This window comes from Impatiens glandulifera, chromosome 1 (assembly GCF_907164915.1).
Source record: "Impatiens glandulifera chromosome 1, dImpGla2.1, whole genome shotgun sequence".
NCBI classification, from domain to species: domain Eukaryota; kingdom Viridiplantae; phylum Streptophyta; class Magnoliopsida; order Ericales; family Balsaminaceae; genus Impatiens; species Impatiens glandulifera.
The window spans coordinates 4,011,929-4,035,220 of record NC_061862.1 but is presented as its reverse complement, the minus strand read 5'-3'; the positions used below and the strand labels follow the sequence as shown (position 1 = coordinate 4,035,220).

The window sequence follows — 23,292 nt, the reverse complement described above, 5'->3', positions numbered from 1 at the left end:
ATTTTGTAATATTTGTGTGATTTTTTTTATAAATTTAGTGTTTTTGTCGTTATGTGTAAACGACTATCCATTCATAATATTATTGCATGAATCATTTAAAAAAATCATCATAGAGTTTTATTTCAGGGGTGGGAAAGTTTAAAAGCGAGAGAGCTTGGATATCAATCCTCCATTAAAGCTTCAACCAACATTAAAAATTTCAAAAAAATAAAATTCTTCATTTTTATAAATTAAAATATAAATTCTTTGAAAAGCTAAATCATATTTTTGCAATCTTTACAGGTTCCTACCCTTTCTTATTCACAACTCATAAGTGAGTTTGAATTTATCACAAGTGGGTTCTCACAAAATGATGAACCCAGACACATGCCTTAAGAATATATGAGTACAATAATTAAATCTAGTTTAGGAAATAAGCTAGAGCCTTAGACATGTGGATATGATTTGAATAAATTATCAAATAAAAGTATAAAAATCATATTTTCAAAAAATGACATAACGTTTGTAGTAGAGATTATTCACTTCGGTGGGCACTTGAGACATAATATTGATGACTTTTCTCACGTGTAACCAAACACCGGACCAAATCAAAATTTCTAAGTCGTGTTTGACTAAAAAAAATATATTTTTCCTGCCTAATTTCTCGATGAGTAAATTAAGTAACAACTTTAAAAGAGTCAAAGCTAGTATAATTTTGTTTAAGTCCTATTTGTGGTTTATCATCACACACTTAGGCAAATTCGAGAGAGTCATTTCCTCGTCTCGTTTTACGAGATTCAATATAAATGTAGGCCACAAGACTTAGCAAAACATTGACAAATTAAAATTTAATTATAGTCGCACTCACTATTTTGGTTCTTATCTCATTCGAGATTCGAGAGAAAAGTGAGTTCTAGGGCGTAAATTATCGAGTCTGAACGTTTCGAAAAATGTCGATAAAAAGACATTAGAGTACCAAAGGCTAATGTGCTAATATAAGAACTGGAAATAGTTCGGGACAATGTGCTCTAATTTTTTCCCAATAATCGAATACTTTTGAGAGAAACCAAACAAGGCCAGATGAATCACTAGCAGTGATAATCTTAAAAAATTATTGTTAAAAAGAGTAGGGGTATTAATAACATTTTTTTTAACTTTTTTTCTCATTAACAAGGTGAAGTTTTTAAAAAACTTACAAATTAATTTAGAATGTTCAATCAATCATTATATGTACTCATTTTAAACTATCACAATAGATTATCCTTCCGTGAGGGGAAATGAAATTTGAGGAAATGACCTCACTGATAGGGTGAATAGCGGATAGTGTGAGTGCATAATTTAAATAGCGTTGTTGACCCTCTTTTTTTAATGACAATTATACCCTTGCGTAACGCAACTCTAGTTGCGTGACGCAACCAAATTTTTATTATTTTTTTCTATTTTTTTTCGTCTCGCGATTGCGTGACGCAACTGGGGTATTTTCGTCCAAAAAAATTCATAATTAAAATTTTTTGAAAAATAAAAAATAAAATAACTGAGGTTGCGTGACGCAACGGGGGCATTTTCGTCTAAAAACAGTAAAATGGGTCACTAGCGCTTTTTTTTTAACTCTGCACTTTCCGCATTTAAGACATTATTGCATTATTGAGGGTCATCTCCTCAAATTCCCCCCTTGAGGAGAGATTTATGTTTTATTTCGATTTATTTTTTAATTCATTTGTTTATTTTATTTTATTTTATTACAAAATATAATTTTTGATTAGAAAAATGCATTAGCTTCTTTTGAATATGCTACTTTTTATATATTTTTATTATCCTAATTATTTGTTTTATAATATTATGTTAAACATTATGAATCTATGATTAATTATAAAAGTTCATAAAAAAACATTAATCTATCCAAAATAAAAAAAAAGATTTAATTTTCAATATTAACCGTTAATTTATAGTTTAGTTGTTACATACACAATTATATCTCTTTACACTTAAAGTATTCTCTTGAATATGATTATTAAAACAAAGATATATATAATGTGCTCTATATAAGAGAACACAATTAATATGGTTTGAATCAAGAAATTCAAGAATAAAGACATTCACACCTAAAGAGGATTTGTCTTATTTATTAGTTTTACTGCCAAGAAATTTCATTTAGCTGGAGCGGAGCAACAACAAACAAGACTATATATTATTTGTAAGTTGAAGATCAAATCTCATTGAAAGATAAAGACAAACATACATCAATTATAAAATATAAATTCATTCATATTTGTATTTTCTATCTCAAATCAAGTCAACCACAGGGAAAAGGAAATTAACCCACTGTTCAACTTTAATTTGACATGTAGAATAATTTTCACATGTCAAAATCAAAAACATCATCAACAACAATGAAACAACCTATAATAGTTTTGGCCATCCATCTGTAATCACTCAAGTACACTGTTAGGAACAAACAATCATAAGAAACAACAAACAGTTCATAATCTTTTCAATTGGGGGATGGAATGTAAGTTAAGATATCACTTTATGTTTCCCAGCTTCAGCTTCTTCTTGTTCTTGCTGCTGTTGAAGGATAAGGCCATCTTGGGTGGCGGCAGGGTCCAGATCCCAACAGCATTCTGGCAGATCATCAGTCCTTTCTCCACCTCTAATTCGCCAAGAAGGAACACGATGTGAGAATCTCAACTTTTCCTTCTTCAAAACTGATGCAGCGTGCGTGGCTAGGATGAACCTTTATCAAGATTCGTTGATTCTTACGAATACCGAAAGTCGATAGATATTGAGGAAACCTCGTTTTCTGATTAATAATCTTCCCCTAACAAAGTGTTTTAAGATCCTTTAAATACTCAAACCCTAGCTTGCAAAAGAAATAAACAACTTTTAATAAATTGCAAAAAACACCCGAAACTAATAAAAAATGCGATTTTGAGCCCCTAAACGTTTCCGCCCGAAAAACACTAGGCAATCGTCGAAATCTGACACTTGCGAGATATTTTCGGATGCTGCAACTTTCGCATAAACGCCTCTTCGACTCGCACCGCATCATTCCCCCCAGGGTAGAAAAGATTCGTCCTCGAATCTGGAACCGCATCATCCTCATCAGAAGAAGACTCACCCACAAAAGGAACAAGATGCTTCACATTGAACACATCAGAGGTACGCACATGGCTGGGAAGGCGTAAACGATAAGCATTGGGGTTGATCTTCTCCACAATCTCAACAGGACCAATCTTCTTAGCAGCAAGCTTGCTATATTCATGAGCTGGAAAACGATCCTTAGTCAGAATAGCCCACACAAAGTCACCAACTTCAAAATCAACAGCACGCCTTCTCGAATCAGCCGTCTCCTTGTACTTGGCAGTAGCAGCAACCAAGCGGTCATGAGTGGTCTGATGAACCTGAGCCAACTGACCAACAAAATCCGCAGCAGTGGAATGAGGACGCACCTTGCTGGGCAGCGCTAACAAATCAAGAGGAGCACGCGGAGACAGCCCGTAAATCACATGGAAAGGACTGAAACCAGTGGAGCGATTAACAGCATGATTGTGAGCAAACTCGGCCTGAGGCAGCTTCAGATCCCAAGCCTTAGGATGATCCCCAATTAAACTGCGCAGAAGGTTCCCCAAAGACCTATTAACAACTTCAGTTTGGCCATCAGTTTGCGGGTGATAGGCACTGCTAAAATTCAGCTGAGTATTAACCAAACGCCAAAGACTCCTCCAAAAGTGACTCACAAAGCGAGTGTCCCGATCAGAAACTATGGAGGCAGGAAGTCCATGAAGGCGATACACATCCCTGAAATAAAGCTGTGCAACAGCCACAGCATCAGAGGTTTTCTTGCAGGGAATGAAATGAACCATCTTCGAGAATCGGTCAACCACCACAAAAATCGAATCAGAACCACGTTGGGTACGTGGCAGCCCAAGGACAAAATCCATACTGACATCAGACCATGGTTGAGTGGGAATAGGCAGAGGCAAGTATAACCCGGCATTAGTCGAAGCGCCCTTAGCCAACTGACAAACACGACAACGAGCAACAAAACGCCCCACCTCTTTGCGCATCGAAGGCCAGAAATAAGAAGCTGCAAGAAGCTGGAAGGTACGATCACGCCCAACATGGCCTTCTTTGTGGAGTTCCTGAATCATCCTCAAACGCAGGCTGCAATCTGGAATGCACAGCTGCACACCGCGGAAAAGGAACCCATCCTCCAAGACAAAGTCCCTCGAATCCCCCTGTTGGATGCGAATGAGGACCTGAGAAAAGAAAGGATCATCACGATAGAGGTCCACAAACGAATCAAAGACGGGTACATGGACACGCATCTCCGCCAACAGCCCATGACGACGACTCAAAGCATCAGCCACGCGATTAGACACACCAGCCTTGTGTTTAATCACAAAAGTAAACTGCTGTAAATAAGAGACCCACGAAGCATGACGATGAGAAATCTTGTCCTGACCACCAAGATGCTTGAGGGAATCATGATCCGTATATAAGACAAACTCCCGCTGAAATAAATAATGACGCCAGTGTTTGACTGCCTGGACAATAGCATAGAACTCAATATCATAGGTACTGAAACGAAGTTTAGCGCTAGACAGTTTCTCACTAAAATAAGCAACATGACGCCCAGATTGGCTAAGTACAGCCCCAATACCCAATTTCGAAGCATCACAATGTAGTTCAAATGGCTGGGAAAAATCAGGAAGAACCAAAATAGGGGCTGAAGTGAGTCGGTGCTTGATCTCAACAAAGGCAGCCTCGGCATCATCCGTCCAGAAGAACTTAACCCCCTTCATACAATCAGTGATAGGAGCCGTAACACTACTGAAGTGAGGAATAAAACGCCGATAGAAGGAAGCCAAGCCATGAAAACTGCGAACTTCAGTGATCGAAGAGGGGCTGGGCCACTGATTGACAGCCAGTACCTTACTCGGGTCCACTTTCAGGCCCTCCCGAGACACCACATAACCGAGGAACTGGGTAGAATCAGTAAGAAATGTGCACTTCGAGGAAGCAGCATAGAACTTGTCACGCCGTAGAACAGATAACACTTCACGAAGATGGGAGAGGTGTGCTACCTCGCTGTCACTGTAAATCAAGATGTCGTCGAAGTAAACGACTACAAACTTCCCAATGAAAGGGCGAAGAGCCTGGTTCATCACACGCATAAAGGTGCTAGGAGCATTCGACAGACCAAACGGCATAACCAGCCACTCATATAAGCCCTCACGAGTCTTAAAGGCAGTCTTCCACTCATCACCCATGCGAATACGAATCTGATGGTATCCACTCTTGAGATCCAATTTGCTGAACACAGAAGCACCACCCAACTGATCCAACAAGTCATCCAACCGGGGAATAGGAAACCGATAACGCACTGTAATCTTGTTGATAGCACGACTATCAATGCACATACGCCAAGACCCATCCTTTTTTGGGGTAAGAAGGGCCGGGACAGCACAGGGACTAAGGCTCTCTCGAATGTGTCCCTTAGCCAGCAAGTCCTCCACCTGTCTACGCAACTCTTCATGTTCTTTGGGACTCATGCGGTAATGAGGACGGTTGGGTAGGGCAGCACCTGGAACCAAGTCAATGTGATGCTGGATATCACGCAAAGGAGGCAAGGCACAAGGCAGATTCTCAGGAAAAACATCTGCAAACTCCTGTAACAGCGGCTGCACTGGAATAGGCACCTCAGAACTAGCACCACAGGTAATCAGCGAACAAAATAGAGCAAACACCATGCCTGATTCGACCATGGCGGTCTGAAAAGGACCCCGAGACAACAAGGTGGCAGGGGGGGACGCATGATGAGTGGGGGCAGCACCCTTCTTGGGCTGATTTGGCATCAACACAATCTTGGTACCATGAAATAAGAACGTGTAGGTATTAGCACGCCCATCATGTATAACAGAATGATCAAACTGCCAAGGGCGACCAAGTAAAAGGTGACAAGCATCCATAGGAACCACATCACAATATACAGCATCACGATAATGGGAACCAATGGAAAAATTAACAAGTACGCGCTTCGAAACTGTAACATCCGTACCTTGACTCAGCCAGGACAAGCGATAAGGCTTGGGATGAGGTTCAGTGGACAGACCCAGCTTCGAAACTGCAACCTCAGAAATCACATTCTCACAACTCCCAGCATCAATGATGAAGGTGCAAACTTTGCCACCGATGGTACAAGTGGAATGGAACAGATTATTGCGTAACCACTCGTTGTCAGGAGCACGAGGGGTTAAACATGATCGACGAATCACCAAAAGGGGGCCAACATCACCAGAAACATACTCCTCCGTTGCCTCATCATCATAAACATCATACACTGGGGCTGAATCTGAAGGAAGAGTAGAGTCAGGATCATCCACCTCAGTAAAAAGACCACGATTGGTGGACTTTGGGTTGCGACACTCTGCTTGGCGATGGCCAACTTCACCACAATTGAAACAACGCAAGCCACCGGGACGTCCCTGCAGGGGGGCTGTAGTGCCGCGAGAGGGGGCTGGGGTGGGATGGGCCGACTGGGAAGAAGAACCAATGCCACTAGTGGGGACAACCTGTTTTCCAAAGCTACCCGAACCGCGCCTGGCTAGCTGTTTCTCAGCCTGTGAAGCACGCTGATGTGCCTCAGAAACAGTCAATGGATCAAACATATTCAAAATATCCTGCAACTGGAGGCGAAGGCCACCAATATAGCGAGAAACCAACTAGAGAGGGGACTCAGACAGGTCAACACGAGCCACAAAGGTGTAAAACTCAGTGGAATAGTCATCCACGGAACGAGAACCCTGACGAAGATTCTGGAACCGCTGGTACAGGTTACGTTCGTAATTATATGGTAGAAACGCAGCCCTAATATGCTTCCTGAATTTGTCCCAATTCGTGAGCTTTGCCTTACCATGACGAACACGTGTCTGTTTCAACTGCTGCCACCATGCTTGTGCACGACCATGTAAGCGGATCGTAACAAGGGGTACACGACGATCTGCAGGAACTTCCTTGAAATCCAGAATCTCTTCAACCTGAGAAAGCCAATCAATAAACTCTTCCGGTGATAGACTACCATCGAACTTAGGGATGTCCACCCTGAAAGTCTGCTCCCAGCGATGATTGGGGCGTTCAGGGGATCGATTCCGAAGACCACCGAGAGGGTTTTCATCTGTCATCGTAACATCATCTTCAGGGTGGTGCATGTGCATAGATGCATCCATCCGTTGCGTCAACCATTCAACCTGCCGCCTCAAATCGTCGTTATCACGGCGAAACTCAGCGTTTTCACGTCGCAACTCAGCAAGGTCACCATCATCAGCACCAGGGGTAGGGTTGCGCGGCTGTCTTCGGGGCGGCATACCTCAGGGTCGACTGGAAACTGATACCAACTGATGCAGCGTGCGTGGCTAGGATGAACCTTTATCAAGATTCGTTGATTCTTACGAATACCGAAAGTCGATAGATATTGAGGAAACCTCGTTTTCTGATTAATAATCTTCCCCTAACAAAGTGTTTTAAGATCCTTTAAATACTCAAACCCTAGCTTGCAAAAGAAATAAACAACTTTTAATAAATTGCAAAAAACACCCGAAACTAATAAAAAATGCGATTTTGAGCCCCTAAACGTTTCCGCCCGAAAAACACTAGGCAATCGTCGAAATCTGACACTTGCGAGATATTTTCGGATGCTGCAACTTTCGCATAAACGCCTCTTCGACTCGCACCGCATCACCGACTGATGCAGCGTGCGTGGCTAGGATGAACCTTTATCAAGATTCCTTGATTCTTACGAATACCGAAAGTCGATAGATATTGAGGAAACCTCGTTTTCTGATTAATAATCTTCCCCTAACAAAGTGTTTTAAGATCCTTTAAATACTCAAACCCTAGCTTGAAAAAGAAATAAACAACTTTTAATAAATTGCAAAAAACACCCGAAACTAATAAAAATGCGATTTTGAGCCCCTAAACGTTTCCGCCCGAAAAACACTAGGCAATCGTCGAAATCTGACACTTGCGAGATATTTTCGGATGCTGCAACTTTCGCATAAACGCCTCTTCGACTCGCACCGCATCAAAAACCCAACTAATGGAACCCTTATCTGGGTTCCTCCCATACACAGTCCTGTAACCATCTACTTTCACCAGTGGACTCATGCAAACCCCATCTTCTTCATCATAATCCATCATAACTTCCACCATCTCATATTGATGCCTAACTTCAAAGAGGGTCTCCCTGTTCCATTCCGATGACCAGTTCTTGTATATGGCCCATATATCCCCGCCCCTAGGATAAATTCTAAGGCATCCTCCCCGTTTTATTTTTTCTCTGCTCAATACATGAGAAAAGATGTTCTAAATTTTCCACAATATTTCGTAAATCCAGATTTTATCCAATTCACTGACCCGAACTCCGCATCAGTTTTGGAGTTCATGTAACTAATTGCAGTTTAAACGGTGAGACTGAAATCAGACAGTACAGACGTGGCATAGCATCTTTTTCATCATAGAGCGCCAATATCTGCTTCGCCTTGAAGCATTGCTCAGCCCTATCATTGTCAAAATTGTGAAAATCAGAGATAGGAACCTTCATGCGCATTGATGCCCTCCTCCTCACCACTGATTGAAGTCCAACTGTGCCAGAAATTGCGGCAGTACTAGGCTTGTTAGACACCACCACCTCTCCTACTGATTTTCCTGCTGCTGCTGCTTCTTTCTGAGGTAAATTTGCTAGGTTTTTCTTCAGTGCAGCTACTTCAGCATCAGCTTTCCTTATCTCTGGCAACTTCTTTCTTAATTCAGACAATGCCCTATTAATTAATAACTTTTTTGAGTCAAAAATTGACATTGATGGTCCCATATCTGATAGATTATTTAAGATGTTTCTACGCATGTGTCATCAAGACTCTTTCTCCTTGAGGGCTTGCCCAGTTTGGAAGGCTCGTGAAGAGATCTCGTGTTTTTATTGCCATTCCCTATAGGGTGTTCCTCGAGAGGAATGGTTATATCTGTATCAACAACCTCCACTGAAGATCCAGAATACGATTTCCGCTTAGATTTAGATACAACGACTCCATTTGTGGTTGGGATATCTGTAATAGTCCCAAGTTGATTTGCATAGCAGTTTTCAGGAGCAGGAAAATTCAGGAGATACTTATACCGAACGTTACAAGTTGTGCATTTTGTCCAAAAGGAATCACCCCTTTCATAGAAAAAAAAGATTTAATTAATTGTCAATAACAAAGCAAATATTTAGAATAATTTCATTAAAAGAAAGAAATGATTTAGAATAAGGCCTTGTATGTTTATGGGTTATTTGGATAACCAATTGACAGGGTCACTCGGGGTACCCTAGGCCGACCTTGTTTGGGAGTATCGTAAGAAAATATATGATAAATGAAGGACAACAAAAAAAAAGATAGACCAAAATAGGGGCAAAACCCTTTGACCTTGTATTTCTCCAGATATCGTACAAGGTTCGTTCACTTAGGTCGGACAATATATTTCATGCTTCCAAGAGAAGGTTAAATGCCCCCATCTGCCCCAACAGTTTTGTTGTTGTTGCAATAAGGGTTAAGCAGACGATACATCTCCGTAAACTGTCTGATGAGCCTAGCCATAACAACATATGGTTTTAGACCAAAAATTGCATAGAAATCAGTTTCCCCTTTGAATTTTGTCTCAGATGCAGCATAGACATCAAATGTAGCTTTCATTTCTTTTATACCCTCCAAGCTTGGACAAAGAATTTGAGCTCTCAAAGCATAGCTACTTGCACCATTGTAGTCTTTCTCAACAAATCTTTTCTCAGCCTCCTCCCTTTCTGTCCTGCGAACCGACACAATTTTCCTACACCGGAGTGAGTTTCAGCTTCTTTTTTCCTTCATTTGTTTCTCATTTCATGTCAAAATGCAATTCATGAACCAATTGCGAGCTTCAGCTACAGATAGGCGATTGATTTGATTTAGATTGAAATTCATGAAACTTTGATATAGGAAGACGTGATACTTATATATCTAATTAGTTTTCATCGAACTACTGTAGGTTTATTAGCTTAGTTTTGCGTATCTGCTGTGGCCTCAGTGTGCAATTCGGATGTTTTATTTTATTTCAAAAGTTTTAATCCGAGTATTGGATTTACAATTTTGTGGATGCTAATCTGAGTATTGGATTTACAATTTTGTGGTTCTTGTTTGATCTATGGAAATTAACGAAGAGGTGGTTCCCAGGGCGAAAGAGGAGGAGGTTCACATGACAGAAGGGGAGGCGGCTAGACTAGGGCGGAAAAGGAGGAGGCTCCTATGGCTGTAGAGGAGGCTCTTATGGCGGAAGAGGATGCTGCTAGGGAGGTAGAGGTGGCACCTATGGCGGAAGAGGAGGCTGCTAGGGAGGAAAAGGAGGCTCCTATGGTTGTAGAGGAGGCTGCTAGGGAGGTAGAGGTGGCACCTATGGCGGAAGAAGAGGCTGCTAGGGAGGAAAAGGAGGAGGCTCTTATGGCTGTAGAGGAGGCTCCTATGGCTGTAGAGGTGGCTCCTATGGCGGAAGAGGAGGCTGCTAGGGAGGTAGAGGTAGCACCTATGGCGGAAGAGGAGTCTCCTACAGAAATTAAGGAAATTAAGGAAGAGGTGGCTACCAGTGCGATAGAGGAAGAGGCTACAATGGAGGTAGAGGAGGAGGTTTGCAGGGCAGAAAGGGAGGAGGCTCCTATTGCGGTAAAGGAGGTTCGCAGGACAGAAAGGGAGGAGGTTGAGAAAAGATTTGTTGATAAAGACTACAATGGCGCAAGTAGCTATGATTTGAGAGCTCAAATTTTTTGTCCAAGTTTGGAGGGTATAAAAGAAATGAAAGCTATATTTGATGTGTATGTTGCATCTGAGACAACATTCAAAGGGGAAACTGAATTCTATGCAATTTTTTATCTAAAACTATTTGTTGTTAAGGCTAGGCTCATCAAACAGTATACGGAGATGTGTTGTCTATTTAACCCTTATTGCAACAAAACTGTTGGGACAGATGGGGCATTTAAGCCTCTATCGGAAGCATGAAATATATTGTCTGATCTTAGTGAACGAACCGAGAAGGAGGAGAAGGAGAGGTGGTGGTTTCTAACCAGCCTAGCACTGCCACAATTTCTGGCACAATGGAGCTTCAATCAGTGGTGAGGAGGAGGACATCAATGCGACATGACGGTTCCTAACTCTGATTTTCACAACTTTGACAATGAAAGGTCTGAGAAATGCTTCAAGGCAAAGCAGATATGGGCAATTTACGACGAAGAAGATGGTATGCCACGTCTGTACTGTCTGATTCGTCAAGTGATTTCAGTCTCACCTTTTAAAATTGCAATCAATTACATGAACTCTAAAACTATTTCGGAGTTTGGGTCGGTGAATTGGATAGAATCTAGCTTTACGAAATCTTGTGGAAATTTTAGGACATCAAACATTGATGTGGTTGAAGAAATGAACATCTTTTCTCATGTACTGAGCAGAGAAAAAACAACACGGGGAGGATGCCTTAGAATTTATCCTAGGAGCGGAGATAAGGGTTCCATTTGTAGGGTTTTGAAGAAGGGAATGTTGTGATTCTCACATTGTGTTCCTTGTTGGCGAATTAGAGGTGCAGAGAAGACTGATGATCTGCCACAATGATGTTGGGATCTTGACCCAGCCGCAACCCAAGATGGCCTTATTCTTCAAAAGCAGCAAGAAGAAGAAGAAGCTAAAGCTGAAGCTAGAAAACTTAACCCAAGATGGCCTTATTATTCAAAAGCAGCAAGAAGAAGAAGATGCTGAAGTTAGAAAACTTAAAGTGATATCTTAACTTACACCCCACCCCCAATAGTAGATTATAAACTGTTTGTTTTTTCTTATCATTGTTCCTGAGTGTACTTGAGAGATTTACAGATGGATAGCCAAAACTATTATAGGTTGGTTGTTTCTATATTTGAAAACTGTTGATTATTTGTTGTTTTGAGATCAAAGTTTGAAATTAAGCTGCTCTTGAATTATCAATAACCATACCCGGTCCAGGATCTGACTTTCTTCTTGCTGGATTGATTGTCTTATTTTGTTATAAAATAAATAAATAAAATATTGAAATTATAATTTATTTATAATTTTTTGGGATAAAGAAATTTGAGTAGATGGTGATTTTAGAAAATAGATACAGACTCAGTGTTTAAAACATACTAAAAAAAATATGTGTTTAATGTCGACCAATTTTTCGGTGACCGATAATAACGTAATATTATTACATCACAATATGATGGGCAACTCTAAGTCAAATATTAGATCTCTCAATTGTGGTTGTCTTAGTACAAGATTACACTAAAAAAAATCAGATTTAAAAAAAAAAATGCTCTTTTCAACTTTAAAAAGTATTAAAATAAGTGTTTATGAACTAACGTAGTATTACACAAATCAAATATGTTATTCTTAAGTTGCAAATTTTATAATTTATGTTGTCACTCTTTTATAGATATATTTATAAATAGAAGTATTTTGTTTCAACTTTCAATATATATTATTGAAAAATATTATTAATATTATAATACATATTACAACATTATTTGTATTGCAGATTTTATTTATGATATTGTATTTTATAATAATTATTATAAATATGCTTAATTTTTAAAGTGTCCGGATTGCCGAGTCAAGAGCTATGGTTAATTTGAATATTTATTTGAGAGTAAATGGATACTTGGGTCGGATTGTGGGTGGACTCGCACATAAACTTAAACGGTTAAAATAAAATTAAAAATATTATTTGTATGTTTTGAATTTGCAACTTAACCAAATAAGTACAAACTTTTAACCAACTAGGCTAACAACACTTTATATGTAAGATTCAACACCAGATTTGATGAACACGAGACATTTTAACAATAAAAGTTCAAATTTTTAACTAACTAATCTATATATATAATGATGCTTAATTTTTAAAGTGTCTGGATTGCTGGGTCGAGAGCTATGGTTAATTTGGATGATTATTTGAGATTAAATGGATACTTGGGTCGGATTGTCGTTTGACCCACCCATAAACTTAAAACAGTTAAAAATAGAATTAAAAATGTTATTTGTATGTTTCGAACTTGTAACCTAACAAAACAAGTACAACCTTTTAACCAACTAAGCTAACAACACTTTATATTTAAGATTTAACACCAAATTTGATGAACGCGAGAGATTTTAACAATAAAAGTTCAAATTTTTAACTAACTAATATATAAATATATATATAATGATGCTTAAGTTTTAAAGTGTCCGGATTGTCAGGTCGAGAGCTGTGGTTAATTTGGATATTAATGTAAGAGTAAATTGATATTTGGGTCGGATTGTGGGTTGACCCGTTCAAAAAACTTGAAACGGTTAAAAATAAAATTAAAAATTATATAGTTATGGTTCGAACTTGCAACCTAACAAAACAAGTACAATTTTTTAATCAAATAGGCTAATAACACTTTATATTTTAAATTCAACACCAAATTTGATGAACGCGGTAGTTCATCAATAGTTTTTAATCAGTCATAATTCTCTTTTGACTCTGCGCTACAGATTTAAATATTATTAGTGAGCAATAATGGAAGAGTTTCATCATATTTATAGAGATAAGGGACATAATTCATATGGATATTGTAAGTCTCGTTTGGGGTATTTTAATGATAGTCTTTACATTTTTTCTTTCACTCGTAGTATGAGTAAGAAGTGGACTCTAGAGGTGAAACTAAATGAGTTGAAGAATCAAACTGTATCAATTGTTTTCAGATCGTTCTGCAATGTGAGAGTAAATGGATACTTGAGTCGAATTGTGGGTTAACCCGCCCTTAAATTTAAAACGGTTAAAAATAAAATGAAAAATGCTATCACATTTTTACCGTAATAACTTTTTCACGGGTTTTTTTATATTATTACTCGTGCAAATGCACAGGATAAATGCTAGTTTGCTTAATAATGACTTATTTATTAATGACTTGTTTAATATTAATTTATTTATTTTTTCTAACAAAAATTGTATTAACATTTATGTTGATAAAAATATTTTTTTAAAATATTTAAAATTATTATTTCAACATGATTTCATTAATTTATAAATTAAATTTTCTTTTTATATTTTACTGATTTAATTATCCATATATTCTACAACAATTTTACAATAGTTTCATATATCTTAATAATAAATATAGTAATTTCAAATGTACATATTTTATAATACATAACAATTATATATTTTAAATATTCACAATTAATTTACAAATTTATCTTGCAAGACCACTTGCAATTAATAGGTATTTTTTTAAAATAATTTATACATTTAATTTACTTGCTATATATTTTTTCATATATATAAAATTTATATCTTAAATTTATATATAAAATAACATGATTTGAAATAACTTTACAATGTATATTTAAGTTTTTTTTTCAATTAGTTTATTAATAGTATTTGTTCAGTAATAGAAAATATGTATTTTTTAAATTTAGATTAATGGATGATTTCTCGGGATATAATCAGGTCCTGATGGCGCCTGAAAACAAGGAGAAAACTACTTTCATCACAGAGGTCGGTATCTTTTGAAATCGAGTGATGCCCTTTGGACTGAAGAATAATGGAGCTACGTATCAGAAAGCAATCATAAGTCACAACTATTCTCCACGACATAATCCACAAGAAAGTCAAGGTCTACGTTGATGATATCATCGTCAAATCAAAGAATCGAGCTGAACATATCACGAACATGGAGAAATTCCTTTACAGGATTTGGAAATACCATCTCTGTTTAAATCAAATGAAGTGCACCTTCAGTGTCACTACTAGTAAGATGATAATATTTCTGATTACTCAAAAAGGAATAGAAGTCGACGTTAGCAAGATTGCGGCCTTCACAGCCATGACATCACCCCGAAATGAGCGAGAGGTTCGAAGATTTTTGGATAAAATTCAAAATATTAGTCGCTACATTAGTAAACTCATTTACACTTGCGATCATCTCTTCAAGCATCTTAAGAAGGGTCAAAAGTTGTCTGGAGTGATACTCATTAACATGTCCTCGAGAAGGTGAAGGCATATTTGCAATCCCTTCCTATCCTCATGTCTTTGAGGCCAGGAGTTTCTTTAATTCTTCACTTCACTATCACTAAGTTATTTCTATAAAACCTACCCGGCTAGAATGATAATAATATGAAAATAAATAAATAAAATATACGCAGTTTACGGTCGTTAGGTCCCTTCATCGACCGAATAACTCAATAGCGGTGGTATTTCTCCCCGTCGTTATTGTCATTCGCATGCAAACTATTTTGAGTTACCAGGGGCTGTACATAGACCCTCCCTTGAAGGTGTCGATGCCTCTATTAATATAAGTAACATTCGTCATAATGACTATAACATAAGTTTATTAAATATCAAATACGAGTCATATACCTTGTTTGAAAGTACGAGTTATAACCACTCTCATAGTAATAACTTCAATCCAATTTAAATAGTTCTTAGTGAAAATCAAATGTTTAAAATAAAACTCTTTTTATTGGAGCTATACTAATAAATCATTTTAATAGTTTGTTATTAACATTTGATAAAATAATATACTTAAAATATCAAATTCTTAAAAATATTATTGAATTATCCTATTCTTTAAATAAAAGAAGAAGAAAAACCATTAGCCTCAATAATGACAAAAAAGTGTGTTGTCCCACATTGTCAGATGAAGTGAAAACAGGGATTCAATATTATTATAAGAGGGGAGTTGGTGATTAAAGGAAATTACTAAGCCAAGCATTGAACACAAAGAAGCAGATGATACATCTCCGTAAACTATCTGACAAGCCTAGCCGCAGATTGGTTTTATACCAAAAAGGGAAACTGATTTCTATGCAATTTTTGGTCTAAAACCATCTTCCGGTATGGCTAGGCTCATCAGACAGTTTATGGAGATGTATCGTCTGATCAACCCTTATTGCAACAAAACTGTTGGGGGCAGATGGGGCATTTATTCTCTCGTAAGCATGGAATACATTGTCCAACCTAAGTGATCGAACCTCATACGATAATCAGGAGAAATACTAGGTATGTGCATTTGCATTCTCAGTTTTGCCAAGCAAATCTTTGTTTTGATAATGACAATTATTCTAAGTCTTATTATAATTCTTTGTTTGGTTAATCACAATGAGACCTTTTGTGATACAAGGTCAAAGGATTTTACCCTATTTTGGTCTATCTTTTTTTTTGTTGTCTTTCATTTATCATATATTTTCTTACCGATACTCCCAAATAAGGTCGGCCTAGGGTACCCCGAGTGACCATGTCAATTGGTTAACCAAATAACCATAAACATACAAGGCCTTATTCTAAATAATTTCTTTATTTTAATGAAATTATTCTAAATATTTGCTTTGTTGATGACAATTCTTTTTATCTATGAAAGGGGTGATTCCTTTTGGACAAAATGCACCGCTTGTAACGTTCAGTATGAGTATCTCCTATCTCCTGAAGTACGTGAACAAAAAACTATCCTGCAAGAATTGTCGTGGTGTTTTCATGGCAATTAACGAAGGGATAGGACCTCCAGATGGCTCGTATCCTTTTCGTGATTGTCAACATTTTCCTGCTCCTGAAAACGGTTATGCAGATCAACTTGGGACTATTACAAATATCCCAACCATGCACAAATGGAGTCGTTGTATCTAAATCTAAGCAGAAATCGTATTCTGAATCTTCAGTGGAGGTTGTTGATACAAATATAACCATCCCTCCCGAGGCACACCCTTTAGGGAATGGAAATAAAAGCACGAGATCTCTTCACGAGCCTTCCAAACTGGGCAAGCCCTCAAGGAGAAAGAGTCTGGATGACACGGGCGTAGAAACGCCTTCAAATAATCTATCAGATATGGGACCATCAGTGTCAATTTTTGACTCAGAAAAGTTATTAATTAATAGGGCATTGTCTGAATTAAGAAAGAAGTTGCCAGAGATAAGGAAAACTGACGCTGAAGTACCTGCACTGAAGAAAACCTAGCAAATTTACCTCAGAAAGCAGCAGCAGCAGAATCATCAGGAGGAGAGGTGGTGGTGTCTAACAAACCTAGTACACAAGACGATTCCTAACTCTGATTTTCACAATTTCAGCACAGTTGGGCTTCAATCAGTGGTGAGGAGGAGGGCATCAGTGCACAAGACGATTCCTAACTCTGATTTTCACAATTTTGACAATGATAGGTCTGAGCAATGTTTTAAGGAGAAGTAGATATGGGCGATCTACGAAGAAGAAGAAAGCTGAAGCTGGAAACTTAAAGTGATATCATAACTTACACCCCACCCCCCAATAGTAGATTATAAACTGTTTTTTTTTTTTCTTATGATTGTTCCTTATTGTGTACTTGAGAGATTTATAGATGGATGGCCAAAACTTTTATAGGTTGGTTGTTTCTTTGTCTGAAAACTGTTGTTTCTTTATTGTTGCTGGTGTTTTTAATTTTGACATGTGAGAATTTTTTTACATGTCAAATTAAATTTGACTGGATAGATAGAAAATGAAAATATGAATGAATTTATATTTTATAATTGAAGTATATATTTCTTTAGTTTTCAAATGAGATCTCATTTGATCTTCAGCTTTCTAATATAGTGTTGGGATTCTATGATACAAGAAACGAATGAGATCAAGTTTTGACACTAGCTTGATTGGGTGAGCTTGTATATAATGGTGCAACCTCTTCTCTACCCAGGCTAGTGCCCAACAAACCTTCTCCACAAAAGAGTAATTTAACTCATAATCGGTGGTCATCATTTTGCTGATGAATGGCGCAACCTCTTCGTTACCTAGGCTAGTGCCCAATAGACCTTCTCCACAGAAGAGTCATTTAACTCATAATCGGTCATCATTTTGCTGATGTAGTAGATTGCCACCTCTTCTTTGATTTCATTCTCCTAGACTAGAATGCTCCCCATGGATGACTTAGTGATAGTGAAGTGAAGAATCAAAGAAACTCCTGGCCTTAAAGACATGAGGATAGGAAGGGATTACAAATACGCCTTCACCTTCTCGAGGACATGTTAATGAGTATCACTCCAAACAACTTTTGACCCTTTTAAGATGCTTGAAGAGATGATCGCAAGTGTAAGTGAGATTACTAATGTAGCGACTAATATATTGAATTTTGTCCAAAAATCTTCGAACCTCTCGCTCATTTTGGGGTGATGTCATGGCTGTGAAGGCCGCAATTTTGCTAGAGTCGACTTCTATTCCTCTTTGAGTAATTAGAAATATTATCATCTTACCAGTAGTGACACCGAAGGTGCACTTCATTTGATTTAAACAGAGATGGTATTTCCAAATCCTCTAAAGGAATTTCTCCAAGTTCGTGATATGTTCCGTTCGATTCTTGGATTTGACAATGATATCATCAATGTAGACCTTGACTTTCTTGTGGATTATGTCGTGGAGAATAGTTGTGAATTATGGTTGCTTTCTGATACGTAGCTCCATTGTTCTTCAGTCCAAAGGGCATCACTTGATTGCAAAAGACACCGACCTCTATGATGAAAGTAGTTTTCTCCTTGTTTTCAGGCGCCATCAGGACCTGATTATATCCCGAGAAACCATCCATTAATCTAAATTTAAAAAATACATATTTTCTATTACTAACAAATACTATTAATAAACTAATTGAAAAAAAAAACTTAAATATACATTGTAAAGTTATTGCAAATCATGTTATTAAATGGCTAAAATTATTGTTAAAATTTAAGATATAAATTTTATATATATGACAAAATATATAGCAAGTAAATTAAATGTATAAATTATTTAAAAAAATACCTATTAATTGCAAATGGTCTTGCAAGATAAGTTTGTAAATTAATTGTGAATATTTAAAATATATAATTGTTATGTATTATAAAATATATACATTTGAAATTACTATATTTTTTATTATTAAGATATATGAAACTATTGTAAAAATGTTGTAGAATATATGGTTAATTAAATCAGTAAAATATAAAAAGAAAAATTAATTTATAAATTAATGAAATCATGTTGAAATAATAATTTTAAATATTTTTAAGAAATATTTTTACCAACATAAATATTAATACAATTTTTGTTAGAAAAAATAAATAAATTAATATTAAACAAGAAATTAACCCACTGTTCAACTTTAATTTGACATGTAGAATAATTCTCACATGTCAAAATCAAAAACATCATCAACAACAATGAAACAACCTATAATAGTTTTGACCATCCATTTGTAATCACTCAAGTACACAGTCAGGAACAAACAATCATAAGAAACAACAAACAGTTCATAATCTTTTCAATTGGGGGATGGAATGTAAGTTAAGATATCACTTTATGTTTCCCAGTTTCAGCTTCTTCTTGTTCTTGCTGCTGTTGAAGGATCCAGATCCCAACAGCATTCTGGCAGATCATCAGTCCTTTCTTCACCTCTAATTCTCCAAGAAGGAACACGATGTGAGAATCTCAACATTTCCTTCTTCAAAACCCAACAAATGGAACCCTTATCTAGGTTCCTCCCATACACAGTCCTGTAACCATCTACTTTCACCTGTGGACTCATGCACTCCATCTTCTTCATCATAATCCATCATAACTTCCACCATCTCATATTGATGCCTAACTTCAGAGGGGGTCTCCCTGTTCCATTCCGATGACCAGTTCTTATATATGGCCCATATATCTCCGCCCCTAGGATATATTCTAAGGCATCCTCCCCGTTTTATTTTTTCTCTGCACAATACATGAGAAAAGATGTCCACTTCTTCAACCACATCAATGTTTGTTGTCCTAAAATTTCCACAAGATTTCGTAAAGCCAGATTCTATCCAATTCACTGATCCGAACTCCGCATCAGTTTTGGAGTGCATGTAACTGATTGCAACTTTAAACGGTGAGACTGAAATCACTTCGAGGTAGAGGTGGCACCTATGGTGGAAGAGGAGGCTGCTAGGGAGGTAGAGGTGGCACCTATGGCGGAAGAGGGGACTCCTACAGAAATTAAGAAAATTAAGGAAGAGGTGGCTACCAGGGTGATAGAGGAAGAGGCTACAATGGCGGTCGAAAAGATTTGTTGAGAAAGACTACAATGGCGCAAGTAGCTATGTTTTGAGAGCTCAAATTCTTTGTCCAAGCTTGGAGGGTACAAAAGAAATGAAAACTACATTTGATGTGTATGTTGAATCTAAGACAAAATTCAAAGGGGAAATTGATTTCTATGCAATTTTTGGTCTAAAACCATCTGCCGTTAAGGCTAGGCTCATCAAACAGTATAAGGAGATGTGTTGTGTACTAAACTCTTATTGCAACAAAACTGTTGGGGCAGATAGGGCATTTAAGCTTCTATCGGAAGCATGGAATATATTTTCCATGCTCAGTGAACGAACCGAGAAGGAGGAGAAGGAGGAGAAGGAGGAGAAGGAGAGGTGGTGGTTTCTAACTAGCCTAGTACTGCCACAATTTCTGGCACAGTGGAGCTTCAATCAGTGGTGAGGAGGAGGATATTAATGCGACATGACGGTTCCTGACTCTGATTTTCACAACTTTGACAATGAAAGTTCTGAGGAATGCTTCAAGGCAAAGCAGATATGGGCAATTTACGACGAAGAAGATGGTATGCTACGGCTGTACTGTCTGATTCGTCAAGTGAATTCAGTTTCACCTTTTAAAATTGCAATCAGTTACATGAACTCTAAAACTGTTTCAGAGTTTGGGTCGGTGAATTGGATAGAATCTGGCTTTACGAAATCTTGTGAAAATTTTAGGACATCAAACATTGATGTGGTTGAAGAAGTGAACATCTTTTATCATGTACTGAGCAGAGAAAAAACAACACGGGGAGGATGCCTTAGAATTTATCTTATGAGCGAAATTGAGAACGGTAATTGTAATATTCCTTCCATAAGCTTCTAAGGCCTACCTACCTTCTGATACTTCCTATGATCAGGACCCGCCCGGACATTGTGTTTTAAATTAAGTCTCAAACTCAGAAACAAATATTCTCACATTCTCTATTCTATCTTCCACAATAAGGGTTGAAAAATAGATGATTCATTCTCCTGCAAAATTCAACCAGAACTGTTGTAAAGAATCATCCTTTACTCTTTTTCAATGCTAGGACAAAAGGATATTACATAAATCTGGGCCATGTTTGATGAAAGGTTATTTGCAAATAATACAAATATTTCCCACCATGAATTAATTCATTCAAATAATCAACCAAATACTTTATTTTTATAATATTTTAAACATTTAATCCAAATGACATAAGTTAAGAAGGTTTGAAAGACATCCTTATAATCACCTCCGGAAATAGGGTCTTCCCCATTCGAATCTTCATTCTCAAAACCCCATGTTGCAAAATCTTCAATTCCAGTATCATCCAACTCAGCAATATCATTAATGTTGTAAGTTTCATGAAATTCTTCATTTACACTATCAACTGAAGTAAACATAATGGGTGATCTTTGACTACTTTCATCAAATAGATTCACTATGTGCTTGAGTGAGGGAGAAATCTCCTCCGACATGCCTATGGAATTCACCATCCTATCAATGCAATCTATATGGATCATAACAAGAAAATTTTCACAAAGAGATGTAAGAGTAAAGGATAACAACACACTGTAATTGTTAGAAAACCAATATCCAGTCAAGTTTGTCCTTTATACTAAACAACTTATATTTATTTTATATTTCATTTCAGGTCCTATAAAATGAGAATAGATCTCTAGGTTATAGGAAAGAAATGAATAGTGTGGATACTCTCCTCCCTACAAAGTTTCCTTTTATATTTCTTATTGAAACAAAGTCATAATCACCATGAAATCAAAAACAATATACCTTTGGCGAAATAATGATCAATACTATCAAATTTCTTCACATTGAGGGACTCAAATGACAATTCAAGTGCTGATGAAGGCGATATCTGCAAATGCATTCACCCTTAGTTTTGAAATCATCATTTTGTAAAACAATTATTATTACTGAATACTAACCTTCTAGTCTGACTCTTTCTTAGAATTATTGGAGAATAAGATTAGGAGAAGTTATTGGAGAAAACCTACAGCCACATGGATAAATGATTGTATCGTTAACTAATGTGGGCATTTTAAAACTATTCGTTCAAAATATAATCCTTCTGTTAAACAATCTACCTTGATATAAACCCTGATAACATTATATGGAAAAACATAATCTACTAATGGTGCGACAACAACTGTCCATCTGATCCAACAGACACAAGTTATATTTATCCATTGGTTAAAAACTAACTTTTTTAACAATACTATGTAACCCCAGTTATGTTATAGGCATTTCCATTAATATAATATAAGCATAATGACAAAACATAATCTACTAATGGTGCGACAACAACTGTCCATCTGATCCAATAGACACAAGTTATATTTATCCATTGGTTAAAAACTAACTTTTTTAACAATACTATGTAACCCCAGTTATGTTATAGGCCTTTCCATTGATATAATATAAGCACCAGTGGTAGAATAGTTTCCAAACATTCCATTCACTTTAGTGACTAATTCTCATTTTCTGTACCCTGTATAAAACTGATTTTATAAGTTTATACATATCAAACAAAAAAAATACTCAATAAAGACAAGAAAGTACATTGACAGGTGATAGAAAATTAAAGGAATCCAATTAGGAACAACCAAAGAAGAAGCCTTGATCGGGCATAACAATTGGGGAATTCATAACATCCTTCCTAATAAAACCTATATTAAATGTCACCATAAACAGGTAAAATTACAAGGAATTCATCCACCTCTTCCTTTCTTGAGATGATTCTCAATACCACTATACCAGCAAATACCAAATTCATATATATCCAAATTCGTCAAACATGTGCATACAACAAAAAATAAATCATTTCTTGTAGAGACGAACAATGTTAGGAGATCCTCGAAAAAGATATGTATTCTTAGACGCTAATCTAATACCATGACTTCTTTTGTTTGCTGTCTGATTATAAACAACCTCTGTCTCAGTTTAATTGAAAGACATATATATTATTTTGTATGATTTATAAGGCAAATGCAGAATCCAAACACACGATAATGGACATTGCTTCAGCCCTAATTTGTTGGGATTCAAATTAGTTCAAGTTGTATCCATGTAGCTAAATCAGAATTATGTGACCACTTTCATCATCACACTTTTATGCAGGCACGAATATTATTACACAAACAAAAAAATCAAGGGAAAACATATTATGACTTGGGAAATTAAAGGTTGCGAGCTAATCATCTGGATTTTATACA

The 23,292-nt window shown here is 36.9% G+C and overlaps 1 pseudogene; it reads left to right on the top strand.

Moving 5' to 3' along the window:
- Nucleotides 1-11,171: 11,171 nt before the first annotated feature.
- Nucleotides 11,172-23,292, top strand: part of LOC124927928 — a 35,984-nt pseudogene continuing 23,863 nt past the window's right edge.